This window comes from Schistocerca nitens, chromosome 1 (assembly GCF_023898315.1).
Source record: "Schistocerca nitens isolate TAMUIC-IGC-003100 chromosome 1, iqSchNite1.1, whole genome shotgun sequence".
Classification (NCBI taxonomy): domain Eukaryota; kingdom Metazoa; phylum Arthropoda; class Insecta; order Orthoptera; family Acrididae; genus Schistocerca; species Schistocerca nitens.
This window is the reverse complement of record NC_064614.1, coordinates 502,275,608-502,290,302: the sequence shown is the minus strand read 5'-3', so window position 1 is coordinate 502,290,302 and position 14,695 is coordinate 502,275,608.

The following is a 14,695-nucleotide window of genomic DNA, read 5'->3' as shown; positions in this document are numbered from 1 at the left end:
AGCCCGCCTCCAGTGGTGTCGCGACAGGCGTGAATGGAGGGACGAATGGAGACGTGTCGTCTTCAGCGATGAGAGTCGCTTCTGCCTTGGTGCCAATGATGGTCGTATGCGTGTTTGGCGCCGTGCAGGTGAGCGCCACAATCAGGACTGCATACGACCGAGGCACACAGGGCCAACACCCGGCATCATGGTGTGGGGAACGATCTCCTACACTGGCCGTACACCACTGGTGATCGTCGAGGGGACACTGAATAGTGCACGGTACATCCAAACCGTCATCGAACCCATCGTTCTACCATTCCTAGACCGGCAAGGGAACTTGCTGTTCCAACAGGACAATGCACGTCCGCATGTATCCCGTGCCACCCAACGTGCTCTAGAAGGTGTAAGTCAACTACCATGGCCAGCAAGATCTCCGGATCTGTCCCCCATTGAGCATGTTTGGGACTGGATGAAGCGTCGTCTCACGCGGTCTGCACGTCCAGCACGAACGCTGGTCCAACTGAGGCGCCAGGTGGAAATGGCATGGCAAGCCGTTCCACAGGACTACATCCAGCATCTCTACGATCGTCTCCATGGGAGAATAGCAGCCTGCATTGCTGCGAAAGGTGGATATACACTGTACTAGTGCCGACATTGTGCATGCTCTGTTGCCTGTGTCTATGTGCCTGTGGTTCTGTCAGTGTGATCATGTGATGTATCTGACCCCTGGATTGTGTCAATAAAGTTTCCCCTTCCTGGGACAATGAATTCACGGTGTTCTTATTTCAATTTCCAGGAGTGTACATATGGTATATAAGGCGAAAAAATTTTTATCAAAGATCTCGAAAAGTTATTGACCGATTTATATCAATTTTTTACACAATACCCTAATGAACTTTCAGAGAGACATAGGATACCTATTTTAATGTATATAATTATATATACGCTGAAGTGGCAAAGAAACTGGTATAGGCATGCGAACTCAAATACAGATATATGTAAACAGATAGAATAAGGCGCTGCGGTCGGCAACGCCTACATAAGGCAACAAGCGTCTGGCGCAGTTGTTAGATCGGTTACTGCTGCTACAATGGCACGTTATCGAGATTTAAGCGAGTTTGAATGTGGTATTATAGATGGCGCACGAGCGATGGGACACAGCATCTCCTAGGCAGCGATGAAGTGGGGATTATCCCGTACGACCATTTCACGAGTGTACCGTGACTATCAGGAATTCGGTAAAAAATCAAATCGCCGACATCGCTGCGGCCGGAAAAAGATCCTGTAAGAACGAAACCAACGACGACTGAGAGAGAATCGTTCAACGTGACAGAAGTGCAACCCTTCCGCAAATTGCTGCAGATTTCAATGCTGGGCCATCAACATGTGTTAGCATGCGAACCATCCAATGAAACATCATCGATATGGGCTTTCGGAGCCGAACGCCCACTCGAGTATCCTTGATGACTGCACGACACAAAGCTTTACACCTCGCCTCGGCCCGTCAACACAGACATTGGACTGTTGATCACTGGAACATGTTACCTGGTCGGACGAGTCTCATTTCAAATTGTATCGAGTTAATGGATGTTTACGAGTATGGAAAAAACGTCATGAATCCACGAACCCTGCATGTCAGCAGGGGACTGTTCAATCTCTGAAATGGTTTGGGGCGAGTGCAGTTGGAGTGATATGGAACCCCCGATACGTCTAGATACGAGTCTGACAGGTGATACGTACATAAGCATCCTGTCTGATCACCTGCATCCATTCATGTCCATTGTCCATTCCGACGGACTTGGGCAATTCTAGCAGGATAATGCGACACCCCACACGTCCAGAATTGCTACAGAGTGGCTCCAGGAACACTCTTAAACACCCCAGACATGTACGTTATTGAGCATATCTGGGATGCCTTGTAACGTGCTGTTCAGAAGTACTCTACATCCCCTCTTACTCTTACGGATTTATGAACAGCCCTGCCGAATTCATGGTGTCAGTTCCCTCCAGCACTACTTCAGACTTTAGTTGAGTCCATGCCACATCGTGTTGCGGCACTTCTGCGTGCTGGCGGGGGCCCTACACGATATTAGGCAGGTGTAACAGTTTCTTTGGCTCTTCAGTGTATAAAATGTAAAGAGAAAACATTAATACCAAATTTTTACATTATACTCCAGTGAACTTTCGGAGTGAAATAGGCTATATATTTTAACGTATATAATATATATATGCGTATGTAATATATAAAGGTGAAATGTTGTTATCAAAAATATCGAATAATTTTTGCCTGACTGACTTCATATTTTTTATAATACTCTAACACACATTCAGGTGGAAATAGACTATATATTTGTTATAAAATGTGTGAAGTAAATAAATATGTATGTAATATATAAAACAGAAACTTTTTACCAAAAATATCGAAAAGCTCTTGAACAATTTACTCCAAATTTTGTAGGATACTGATAAACATTCATGTGCACATAGTCTATTTATTTATTAAACAAAAATATGCATGTTTTCTGTTATAATCGACAGTGAGAAAGAAAATGTTGTGCATTTGTCTGCTGCAAGTATAGGATGTTTTGTTTTCTTTCTTGCAGTCAGCTTTAACTACGATAGGAGGGCAGTTAAAGCATTAGAAAAACTGTTTCTCCCAGACACATTCTTTCTCATTACATACATTTTTAAACAAGAATTTTATACACAACAATGTGCTATTTTGTTTTCTTTGCCGCAATCGGTTACTTATGGCTTATCAGCTTATGATTAGTATACTACTATAGAATCTGAATTTGCAATAACCATGAACATGGCTCAAGATCAGAGAAAGGGGCCAGTGGCGATTGACAGAGAGAGAGGGGGGGGGGGGGGGGGAAGGAGATTTGGACATAAAGTACGCCCAATTTCCACATATATTTTCAGAAATTGGGAAACACTGCCAGGTTCACTAGTGTATATATGCACGTGTGTGTGTGTGTGTGTGTGTGTGTTTGTGTGTTTGTTTCAGTAGTAATTTAGAATAATATTTACTGTAACTGTAGTGCAATTATGTTTGAAATGCTGATACTTTTCGGTATAACTTCAAGTGTGTGATATGATTTTGTAAAATTATTGAAGGACAAATAAAAACTGCTTCTACGTGGCACTGGCTTGTGCAGGTGATGTCTGGCCTTAAGAGCAGCATGTGAAGACTGCAACAACATGCACGCGCGAGCTTACAAAGATGTTAAAAAATTAAGGTGAGGAACAAAAGAGTATCTCGTATCAACCCAGGTGGGAGTCGTTCAGAATCTCAGTTCATTCTCCCCCCCCCCCCTCCCCCCAACACTTCTGTCGGTTCCCATCCATATTACGCTTTGTTAACCTTGAATAGTAGTTCTGCACAGGATCTCGATGTTTTCTTATTCTGAACTTACCAGAATTAAGCTTAATTCTTTTCCAAATGACGTCACCCTCTATGGAAAGTTAGGGAGCAACCAAAACACGAGATAATGAGGACATGGCTAAAATTCTACTCCACAAAATAAGTTAAAATTACGGAATGGATTTAGATTCCAAACACTCATCTTTCGCGAACATTGCTCCTTCATCTGGTCAGTTCGAGTATGCCGCACAATCAACTAACGGCTCAAACTTCATACTGGCTTCATGGTACCGCCCGCACTTTCCACAGTAGCTCTTCTATGTGGAAGACGGTAGTGAGTGAACTTTAAATTTTGTACTCCTGTGGAAGGACGTACAGCAAAACAGAGGGGAGAGTGCAGATCCTTGCAAGCACATGTCCTGTTCTTACTGGCAACTGGAAGCGCCAGGGAGAGTCTAGACATGAACAGTGCTTTACGATCCCGTTCGCCAAGACGCTGCGCGGAAGCTTGACATTTAACGCCAAACTTTGTCACGTAATGTTGTAATCACAAACTGTAAGTGCCATCTCTTCTCCCCTTAGCTACTCTAATAGCGGTCATTAAAATCCTACTCACCGCTGAAGTTCTAGCTCCGGATCAAGCGGCACAGCGTAATCTGCCTTTACGATACCATATATATAATAATATTATGAAAAGTAAACAGGAAATTTATTGGCAATAGATATGCTAAAGAAAGACATTTCCAAATATGTTTCATGCATTAACTCTTGACGAGGAAGAAATAGATATCTGACGACTGAAAGTGCTAAGTAATCAGGGTGTATAGAAGATTCACAGACAACGCTTATTATTTTGTGTGGGACTACAAAATGGTTGTTTTTCAAGCGGGCTACTGTTTCTGGATATGTGCAGGATGTCCATAAAGTCCCGTTATCAATTAAATAATTCAGAGCTTGGAAACAAATAGAGGTATACACTGAAGAGCCAAAGAAATTGGTACACCTGCATGATATCGTGTAGAGCCCCCGCGAGCTCGCAGAAGTGCCGCAACATGATGTGACATGAACTCGACTAATGTCTGACGTAGTGCTGGAGGGAACTGACACCATAAATCCTGCAGGGCTATCCATAAATCCGTAGGAGTACAAGGGGATGGAGATCTCTTCTGAACAGCACGTTATAAGGCATCCCACATATGCTCAGTAACGTACATGTCTGGGGAGTTTGGTGGCCAGCGGAAGTGTTGAAATTCAGCAGAGTGTTCCTGGAGATACTTTGAAGCAATTCTCGACGTGTGGTGTGTCGCATTGTCCTGCTGGAATTGCCCAAGTCCGTCGGAAGGCACAATGGACATGAATGAATGTAGGTGATCAAACAGGACGCTTACGTACGGCCTGCCGGTGTGGCCGAGCGGTTCTAGGCGCTTCAGTCTGGATCCGCGCCACCGCTACGGTCGCAGGTTCGAATCCTGCCTCGGGCATGGATGTGTGTGATGTCCTTAGGTTAGTTAGGTTTGAGTAGTTCTAAGTTCCAGGAGACTGATGACCTCAGATGTTAAGTCCCATAGTGCTCAGAGCCATTTGAACCTTTTGAGATTACGTACGTGTCACCCGTCAAGAGTCGTATCTAGACGTACCAGGGGTCCCATATCACTCCAATTGCACACGCCCCACACCATCACAGAGCCTAAACCAACTTGAAATGCCGCCTGCTGACGTGCAGGGTCCGTGTATTCAAAAAAATGTTCAAATGTGTGTGAAATCTTATGGGACTTAACTGCTAAGGTCATCAGTCCCTAAGCTTACACACTACTTAACCTAAATTATCCTAAGGACAAACACACACACCCATGCCCGAGGGAGGACTCGAACCTCCGCCGGGATCAGCCGCACAGTCTACGACTGCAGCGCCTGGGACCGCTCGGCTAATCCAGCGCGGCTCCATGGATTCACGAGGTTGTTTACATACCCGTACACGTCTATCCGCTCAATACAATTTGAATCGAGACTTGTCCGACCAGGCAACATATTTCCAGTCATCAACAGTCCAATGTCGGTGTTGACGGGCCCAGGTAAAGCGTAAAGCTTCGGGTCGTGCAGTCATCAAGGATACACGAGTGGGCCTTCAACTCCGAAAGCCCATATTGATGATTTTCGTTGAATGTTTCGCACGCTGACACTTGTTGATGGCCCAGATTTGAAGTATGCAGCTATTTGCGGAAGGGTTTCATTCCTGTTACGTTGAACGATTCTCTTTAATCGTCGTTGGTCCCGTTCTTGCAGGATCTTTTTCCGGTCGCAGCGATGTCGGAGATTTGATGTTTTACCGAATTCCTGATATTCACGATACACTCGTGAAATGGTCGTACGGGAAAATCCTCACTTCATCGCTGCCTCGGAGATGCTGTGTCCCATCACTCGTGCGTCGACTATAACACCACATTCAAACTCGCTTAAATCTCGATAACATGCCATTTTAGCAACAGGAACCGATCTAACAACTGCGCCGGACGCTTGTTTTGTGTAGGCGTTGCTGACCGCAGCGCCTTATTTTGTCAGTTTACATATCTCTGTATTTGGATACGCATGCCTATATCAGTTTCTTTGGCGCTTCAGTCTATCATCCTGGGTTATTTTGAAACGTGTAACTAGGTCTCAAAGTTTTTTTTCTGTTTCGTGAGAATTTCAGTGTGTATCCCACTCGTTGCTTGAAGAACATCAAGACAATATTCGAGTTCTGTCCATATACGGGTTAGCATTGCTGCCTCAACACTACTGATTGCTTCATTAATTCGTGCACGAAGGGTTACAGTGGCCACTCACATATCCAAAAATGTGGAATGTTTTTTCATTTGAAAACAGACGTTTTTTGGAGTGGTCATTGTCAGCATCTGTGAAGGCCAGCATGTAACACGCTAATGCGTACAGCACAGGAAGGTCGTTTGGCACAATGCATGGAGCATATGCAGTTTGTATGCTAAAAGGTGTAACCGCTTTCGTAACATTCTATGGTAGTTGATCTTGATTCCTGCAAATCGCGTGATATACGACGGATTGATGTCTGGGAGCTGCGCTGAAATGCAGTCTGAGCTTCCGGCCGGTGCGGCCGAGCGGTTCTAGGCGCTACAGTCTGGAACCGCGCGACCGCTATGGTCGCAGGTTCGAATCCTGCCTCGGGCATGGATGTGTGTGATGTCTTTAGGTTAGTTAGGTTTAAGTAGTTCTACGTTCTAGGGGACTGATGACCTCAAGTCCCATAGTGCTCAGAGCCATTTGAACCAGTCTGAGCTACGTCAACGCGTGCTAGAAACCTAGAGGGGCGTCCACTTCGAGGAATGTCTTTGACATTGCCTGCCTCCCCGTCTGTTTCTTAACTACCTCACTGTGCTTGTTTTTTTTTGCCGGTTATGCCCTCTCATACTGGCATCGATAATTCCGCAGTAACTTTGTCACAAATTTGGACTCAATACATCAGTTGACACGTTGTGTCATCTGATCAGTCGCCATTTTGATGCATCCCAAGTCAAACCTACAACAGAGGGAAGAGGAAGATAGCTTTGATAGCTACTACACGTTTTACAACAAACCACTGTTCGCTGTCTCTAACAGTTTCCAGCTCATGAATTTTTGAAATGATAGCGGAACTTTGTGGGAATCCTGTATAATTTGAGCGCTGTGGGCGTCTGGTTTGAGGGAGGTTGTCTTAAAGTTGTTTTGGAGTGTGTTTGGTGCCTTATTAGTTAGACGACCGCTTTGCCACAAATGCACGGTTAAACTGCAGAATAACCAATACCCACCCTGCATACGTGTCTATTCTTAGCACAGTCCCCTGTTCTCGTTCTAATTGGGTACTTGCGTTGTGTACCAGTGCAGTAACAGGTTTTGGCGACATTATGAAGCGATCAGTACACAAATAACGAAAGGAGGGATATTCTTCTCGAAAGTTTCATTACGGAAATACTGCGCATCTGTCGGTGTTCGGGGAAATTTAATCCAGTGGATTCCAAACTTCGTGGTTCCACGGCCCTCTTTTCCTGAACATAAATACTTAACGCCTCCTTTCACACAATACCCGATTCAGAGTGTGAGGTAAAAAAACTTGAGTTTTGACAAAAAATGAATGCAGTAGTTATTTCGTTATTAACTGTTGACATTTTAAGAATCCTATTCCTGCATTAAATTTCGGACAAAATCAAAATAGTAGCTATTTCGTTATTAATTTTAACCACCTTATTCTTGCATCGAAATCAGTGGGAAGGATGAGCTTGGTTCTTCATCAGTTCTTCAAATCTCGGCACGAGAACGAAACAGCGACTCGCATCTCGTTATACATGTTCATTCACGATATATATTTCCTGTTCATGACTGGCACCGCTGAAAAACCTACCTCACCCAAACAGGATGTTGCAAAACGTCTCAAAAGTCTTAGTGCCTCGTAACCTTCCTGCGGACACTCCTGCTTCATCAGCCTCCAAAACTCAAGCAGTGATGGGGCAACTTACTTCGGTTTCAATTTGGAATCTGAAGAAATATCAACAAACCACTCTTCTTCTTTAGTGACAAAAATTCATGGAAGTCCTGTACAAAAAGAATCTTTGATCCTATTGTGTTGATAAATTATTTCAGAAAGTAATCACTGAGTTCAGTTAGATTATCGACAAACACAAACTTCAGTTCTTCACTCAACTGAAAGTCATTGTATTCTGAAACCGCTTGAAGGGCAGATAAAACGTAATGTGTATGTTTACAATCCAACCGTTTCTTCCACAATAGTAGTTTCTTTCTGACGCCTGAAATTTTGTTTGACAGTAGCATAATGCTGTCTCATCACCTTCAAGGGAAACTTTCAACGAACTTAGTTTTTCAAAAATGTCATGAAGATATGTCAGCTTCAAAGCAAAGCCACTTTCTGCAAACTTTTCGAAACTCTAATTTATCTCTTGAACAAGATAAAAGTAAGCTCATTCTTGAGTTCATCCACTATTCTCAAAACATACCATGTAACAGCCGGCAAGTGGTACTGTAATGAATTAATTAAATGTGCTGAGACCCCATAGCTACTGGCATCTATTGAAACATGTAGTATAGTGGCTGCCTTTTAATGAAGTTTGCCATTTCGATCACTGATTGAAGAACATAATGAAGAATAGGGTTCAAGCTTTTTGATGCCCGTGCTTTTCGATGAATAAAATATCGTGTCTAAACAACAAGATAAGCCTATTTGCGGAGCAGTTTCCGGTCCAACGTTAACATAACAGCCAGCCATACTACGACCTCCATCTGTACACACGCCTATACAACTTTCCCATTTACTGTTGTTTTCTTCCATAAAAGACTGTAGTATTTCAAAGAAGTCTGTTCGCTTTGTTCCAATCGTTATTTTCCTGCAGACCAAAAGAGCTTCATGAAATGTTTTGTTATGTATAAATCGCACGTAACAAAGTAAATGCGCATGACTGTAGCTGGCTGTAGCTTCATCCAACTGAATACTGAAATAACCATTACCTTTGTGTCTTTCAACCAACTGAACATTAATGTCGTCAGCTATACCGATCATTCGACGACTTCCTGTTCAAAAATGGTTCAAATGGCTCTGAGCACTATGGGACTTAACACCTGAGGTCATCAGTCCCCTAAAACTTAGAGCTACTTAAACCGAACTAACCTAAGAACATCACGCGCAGCCATGCCCGAGGCAGGATTCGAACCTGCGACCGTAGCAGTCTCGCGGTTCCGGACTGAAGCGCCTAGAACCGTTAGGTCACCGCGGTCGGTCGACTTCCTGTGTTTTCTCACAAAGGCACACTTGCCAGTTGCTTGCAGCTGACACATCGTAATAGATACCATGGCAACACAGCTCGTAAAATATGGCCTTCCGTCATGAGGTTTCTTGTTCCTTGCCACGTGGTAAGATGAAAGAAGGGCCTTCACGGAAATCGTAGCTTGTGTGGTCAAAGCTATTTTTTCTGTCATTTCTTTTAACTTTTAGGAAATAACATCTGTGCTTTGGTTACCAAACAACCGTGGTTTTATTCCAATCGTTTCATTTTATTAGGAAGCATGCTTTCAGAAGTCAGGAATTTGAAACAAATGAGACACTGTGTTCGTTCTTCACTTCCAACAACACGTAAAACCGAAATTCAAGTAACAGTCCTCATACTTTCATCATTTTCGTCTCTTCATAACTTTAAACCGCTTGATATGTTTGATATATCGGGCTTTGTACTTACATTGAAACATATGGCCATGTCGTCAGAGAAACACAAGACACAAAGACAAATAACAATTAAAAACGGTCAACAGTCGACAAAACTAACCTTAAAACTGATTGTTACTGAATGAAAACAAATGGGTCACGTAGTACTGCCATCTACAACGCTGCCATTGTAACAAGACTTGCCGGCCCGCAAGATATCACAACTAGCCCACACGTTGTTCTTTACTCAGAAAGCAAATTAACCACATTATTATTTTTACGAAAACCCCCGCGCCTGTACTTGACTACTGCGGGCGCCCCTGGAAGCCGCGACGCATATTGTGAAAACGGCTGATCTAGGGAGCTCTTTAGTTCGTAATGTTACAAGTAGCTACCGTATTTTCCTCCTGTACTGCTTCCAAAATTGTTGTACGAACATACAAGGAGCGCCTTCTATGCTTGTTACATTTTATTTTACAGTAGCACTACGTGGCGCTGAGTATTTTACTGTACATTTAGAGACCTTCTCATAAAGTGTCAGTTATTTTCTTTTTGTGTCCAGTTAGTCGCGCAGTTTCAGACCCGAAGCGTAGCATTCGGTACAAAGCTTTTTTCCCTTTTTTATATTTTAAAGGGATACTCAGGAATGCTAATTTTGATGGGTGCCACTTTGGCACGCTTGAGCAATTGCCGGCCGCGGTGGTCTAGCGGTTCTAGGCGCTCAGTCCGGAGCCGCGCAACTGCTACGGTCGCAGGTTCGAATCCTGCCTCGGGCATGGATGTGTGTGATGTCCTTAGGTTAGTTAGGTTTAAGTAGTTCTAAGTTCTATGGGACTTATGACCTCAGCAGTTGAGTCCCATAGTGCTCAGAGCCATTTGAACGTTTTTTTTTTTAGCAATTTTTTATGACCTAATTTTATTCAGTATTTTGAAATGTTCCGAAGAATGCAGAAAAATAATTACTTATTCTTCAAAAAACAATAATAAGCGTTGAAAATTTTGTGTGATTACAATTTTACAATTACATCTACGTTCCATCCTTGTACACCATTAGATTACAGTAATGTATATGTCTGACAAGGGAAACTTTGTCTACAAAGTTAAAATAATATATTCAAATACTGCATTCTCTGTATTCTATTTAATGTTACATTTTTTGCACAGTATGTTATGTATCAGTTAACATTTTCCTCAACCGTGTCACGTGTTAAATTATCAATATCATCTTCAGCATCACTGTCATCACTGCTGACGCAGTCCGTGTTACCTCTGGTAGTTGTGAAAATATTTATACAAGTCTCTGACGATGCACGTTTACAATATGTTGGGCAAGATAAATTATAAGATTTGCAACTGCAGTTACTTCGCTAGCATGTCATATATCTGCATTCCAGTGATTCAGGAAGGCCTACTGAGCTCGTACTTGCTAGGGGTATGCATGAGTCGTTTTCCACTTTCCAACCGTAGTCACTGACGTGTTATGCAGGTGACAACTGCTCTGCCTATTTCTAGTAAATCACTTGCAAGTGAACACGTCTTATATGGTTTTGCAGGACTTCATCTGTTGGTGGAAGCAACTTTCAGCTAGAAGTGATTTCTCTTTTGATTGTAAAGAATTGGTGTCGTAGCTGAATCTCTGATTCAAATGGTCTATTGTTATGCAAAAGTGAAAAAATATTTGATACACAGCTTCCATGACCAATGTAAATCGCGCCTGTAGTTCAATTCCTTTATCTTGGCGGCTCGCGCTGCGTTGTCAGTTTCACGCGCCAAGAGAAGCAGCGCCATAGTATAGTATAGTTCGCAAACTTACGTTTAGGGGGGGGAGCTCGCAGTTTATGAAGTAAAGCCACCACGACCGCATTAACCCTTTCGCTGCTTCAGAGACGTGCTCCCCGCTTTCCGCGCTGTGTGCGATTTTGTCATCACTGCACTGCTCGCCTGAGCAGACACATGGTGTTCCGACTGCTTTGACACACTTATCATTCGATTTCACAAAAACTATTTGGCCCAAAAATTTGATTTTTACACATCTTCTTGACTGATACCTTCCCCCCCATAAATGACAATTTTGTTTCGATGTTCAACGCAATTATTGTGCAGCATTTGCAGCATTAAATGTTGTAAAACATTGCACGAAATTTTGGAGAGTTTGCAGAGGGAAAAGTCAACAACGTATACTTTCCGTATGGTCGATTTTAGTTGCCACTAGAAATTTCAAAAAATTATATTCAAACGAATAAAATTCTGAAGTACGACACAAAGAAAATATTAGGCACCAAACAAGATTTGAACTCGGAACCTTTTGCTTAGCAGCCAGACACATTAACCATTACGCTAACGCAGCTCGTCGTTCAACAGATATTCTGGAGTACTTAAATAAATCACGCAAAATACCGACAAACACTGTTGGTATGACTATGAATTACTCACGTTTCGTCGAAATACAATAGGAAATAAACAATTACTGCTGTTCTTTATTGCGAAAAAGCGAATAGTGAAAATAAATTTCCTTGCTATCGCCTGAATTAGGAGGCTTATTTGCTTGTTTGGTTTAGTTAATTAATAGAATTTGAAGCAGTTGGTATAAAGAATGCTTTTTCCAAACTTTCTTTTACAGAAAGTCTGCTATCAAGACATTGCTTTTGTTCAATTACTTTATTTATGACTGAACGTTTCTAAAACTGAAGACACTCGGCCGTGCTCTGCACTGCAGTCGAGCTCTGGCAACGTCGTTCTCTGTTCATTTGTTGACTGTGTTTTGTGACGTCAGATCCGCAGAACGAACCTAAACTCGGCCGCCGTCGTAAATGACGCGCACTTGAGTAAATCCAAGCCAAATTCTTCATGTCTCTGGTATAAACTGCATGATGCAGCTTTGCCTTTCCGCAATGGGAAAGAGACAGAAATACTACCTGTTACAGAACATACTCTAAATACGAGGGCAAGTCAATTATTATCCGCAAAGTAGTTATAACATTTTGTTTTAATCAAATAGGAAAGTTACAGGAACATCATTTTCGACATAGTCTCCTTGCGTTTCAACGCACTTGGTCCATTGTTGATCTAGCTTTCTGATGCCCTCGAAAAAGAAGGTTCTCGGTTGAGCTGCGAGCCGGGAATGCACCGCTTCTTTCACTGCTTCGTCCGAGGCAAATCGACAGCCCCTTGATTCCTGTTTGAGTGGACCAAACAAGTGATAGTCAGAAAGAGCAAGATCGGGACTACATGGAGGATGATCCAGTACTTCAAATTTGAGTTTCTGGAGCGTTTCAGCAGTGTGGGCAGCAGTATGCGGACGGGCATTGTCGTGCAACAACACAACATCTTGTGACAACAATCCTCGGTGTTTGCATCGAATTGCAGGCTTTAGCGTGGCAGTAAGCATATCACTGTAACTTACACTGTTTATTGTTGTGCCCCTTTTCCCCATAATGTTACAGTACTGGACCTTGTGCGTCCCAAAAAACTGTAAGCATCGGTTTTCCTGCAGACGGTTGGGTCTTGAACTTTTTATTGCCCGGCGAATTTGGATGTTTCCATTCCATACTCTGCCGTTTACTCTCCGGCTCGTAATGGTGGATCCATGTTTCGTCACCAGTAATGATCCTGTCTAAGAAGTTGTCCCCTTCGTTACCATAGTGATCCAAACGTTTCCTTTTTGCATTTGTTTATGCAACTGTGTGAGTTATTTTGGGGCCCATCTTGACAAACTTTATGAAACCCAAGTCTGTTGTGGATGATATCGTAGGCAGAACCGTGACTAATTTGCAGACGATATACCACTTCGTCAATAGTTACTCGTCTGTCTAAGAGAATCATTTCACGTGATCGCTCAATGGTTTCTTCATTTGTGGCGGTAAACGGTCGTCCGGCTCCTTCATCGTGCGTAACACTTGTGCGACCATTTCGGAATTTTTCAATCCATTCGTAGACACTCCGTTGTGGCAAAACACTGATCCCGCACTGTACCAAAAGCCTTCGATGAATTTCGGCTCCTGATTCGCCTTCCGACCACAAAAAACGGATCACAACGTTGCTCTTCTTTGGTACAAATAGACATCGGAGCAGCCATGATCAACTGCACGGCAGCGATAACTAAACTAACCTAGCAGCTTGAAAATTACAAAGATATAACAACAAATAAACAAATCACGCGTCATCAACGTAAAACGCCAGTACTACCAAAATAAACAAAAATATAACTAAATTGCGGATAATAATTGACTTACCCTCGTACACTAACCTCTAACTGAAAAAAGTAACATCAATCAGAGGTCAATGCTATACAATTTTTCTGGGGAATCTGAAGATGTAACAAAAAATGAAAGGTGAAATTTAAGATTTTAAATTTACCCCCTCCCATCCACTCCCGATGAAGGAGGGAGGGAAGGAATTTTTCGCGTCATGCTCTTCCGCACTGTGGTCCAACACGTATTATGATCCACTTTCTTTGCTCCAATGCTTAGTTCTCGAGATATTTCAGTATCTTCAGTAAAATTTACATCATGCATTATTTAAAACGACAAAATATATGACATCATAAAAATATATGCTCAAGAGTGCCAAATTGGCACTGGCGAGAATATATATTCTTTCATGTCTATCAGCTGGAAAAGAAAAACAGCTTTATATCAAATGTAACGGTGTCACTAATTTTTACGTTGACCACTGCCGAGCTAGGTACAAGTACGGCGGGTTTAAGGGGTAAACGTGCAAGCCACCGCTTAGCTGTACGATTTCTACACTGGATGCATCACTGTTAGCAGCGACCTAATGGGCCACCAGCTGAGAGGGGCGCCATGGGGACCAAGTGCAAGATTTGTGTATAGAGCGTATCACAGCCAGAAGCGAAAACAGAGGGGTGAAAGGAGGTGTGGCCGAGCGGCTCTAGGCGCTACAGTCTGGAACCGCGCGACCGCTACGGTCGCAGGTTCGAATCCTGCCTCGGGCATGGATGTGTGTGATGTCCTTAGGTTAGTTAGGTTTAAGTAGTTCTAAGTTCTAGGGGACTGATGACCTCAGAAGTTAAGTCCCATAGTGCTCATAGCCATTTGAACCATTTGATCCATATAGCACTATGAGGTGCACGTTTTCAGACATTGGAAGAGAAAATCGCCAAGTGAGTTGCGATATGTAGATAAGGTCAT